Source organism: Hibiscus syriacus, unplaced genomic scaffold (assembly GCF_006381635.1).
Source record: "Hibiscus syriacus cultivar Baekdansim isolate YM2019G1 unplaced genomic scaffold, ASM638163v2 tig00111027_pilon, whole genome shotgun sequence".
NCBI classification, from domain to species: Eukaryota; Viridiplantae; Streptophyta; class Magnoliopsida; order Malvales; family Malvaceae; genus Hibiscus; species Hibiscus syriacus.
In genome coordinates, this window is record NW_024062960.1 from 3,543,386 (window position 1) to 3,545,326 (window position 1,941).

Consider the following 1,941-nt stretch of genomic DNA (forward strand, 5'->3'; position numbering starts at 1 on the left):
GTATAAGTATGCGAATGATTTATTTAGGAGTCATGTGCATAACTTAACCCCCTATTACATAATTAGATTAAGGATTTAGGGGTTAGGGGTTAGGTTTTATGGTTTAAAATTTAGGGTTTATGGTTTAGGATTTAGAGTTTAGGTTTTAGGATTTAGGATTTTTAATAATTAGATTAAGGGTTTAGGGTTTAGGTTTAAGGTTTTAAGTTTTAGGGTTTAGGATTTTTAATATATTTTTAATAATGTAATTTTAAAAAATCTAAAGTTATAATATAACATTATAACTTACAAATTGGTCGCCAAAATTAATTTAAGAAGATTGGGTTAAACATAAATGAATGACCATAAACGAACATAATCGAACGAACATAAACGAATATAACCGAACGTTCACGAACGTAAATGAACGAACGAGACCTATGTTCATGTTCGTTCATTTAATTAAACGAACACAAAATCTTGTTCATGTTCGTTCATTTAATAAATAAATGCACATAAACGAACTTCCCGCCACACAATTCATAAACGGTTCGCTGAACGTTCAGTTCATAAACGGTTCGCTGAACGTTCAGTTCATAAACGGTTCGCTGAACGTTCAGTTCATTTACAGGCCTAGGTCAACTGACTAAATAAATCTGATCGTTAGACATTGAATTTAGCTATGATATATCACGTGAGTATATCTGAGGTCTTGTTTAAACATTGTTGTTGATTTAGAGATCTTTGCTCAGAAGATACAAACTCTTTAGGGGCTCCGATAAACAGAGGATCTGTCTGAAAGTTTTTGTTGGCAAAAAACCGATAGTTTTTATATGTCATCTCCGAAGATATGACAAAATCAATAAACTAATAACATGTGTAGCCAGTTTATACAAATAAATAAAGTGAAAAGGGAGGGACTCAAATATATTAACATTGGATATGTGTTATATGACTAAATGGTTAATTGTTGAGTGCCATTGTACCAACTTTTTTTAATGCGGAAAAAGGCGCCATTTCTTTGGTGATCTCTTGTAAATAAATTTTAAATTTTTAAATATATATTATTTTATAATTACCTTCAATCATTAAAAAAAACAAAACAAAAAAAACCTGAGTCCTCTCCCCACTATGCTCTTCTTTTTCAGGTATGAATTATGCTCTTCTTTTATCCAATCACATAATTGATATTGATTGATTAATAGAATGAATTTTGCGAAAGTTAATATTTTATCAAAATCTATATTTTCGTATAATCAGTTTAAATATAAAATTTAATATAAGATTTACAAAATTTTAATTTGGTTTAGTGGTTAAGCTCAACGGATTTGAGTCCTCTCCCCATCCGTTCAATTTATTTTCTTTGGTCACCATTTTATCAATTCAAATAAAATTATTAAGAATGACACATATTTTACTGATAAAGAGAGAAAAATAAAATTGAAAAATTAAAAATGTATGTCTGTATCGTTATTAATTTTTAACTATCAATGATCAAAATTATATATATATATATATATATATATGTTTGTATATGTATGTATGTATATATGTATAATACCGGTGACGATTTTATTAATGAAATAATTCAATTACTAGAAATATATAAGAAGTAATAGTTAGATGACCACTATGTTGTTTATCATAAATTAATTCCAAAAGCAAGATTTTTTGAGAAAAATAAGAAAACAAGTGGGGGCTGCGGCCGAGTGGAGTTCTGCACTTGTTCTTTGTTGAATTTTTTTTATAATACCCTTTTAGTAAATTTGGATTTTATCTGATTTTGATCATTGAATTATAAAAAGAAATAGTTATGTTATTAATTTTTTATTATTAGGCTATTAAACCATTAATAGTATGCTGATGTGACCCATAATCTTTATTATTTTTTAAAAAATCTTAAAACACTTTGCTTATCGTCATTAGTTGATTATCACCTTCAACAAAATCAATAACAAAATA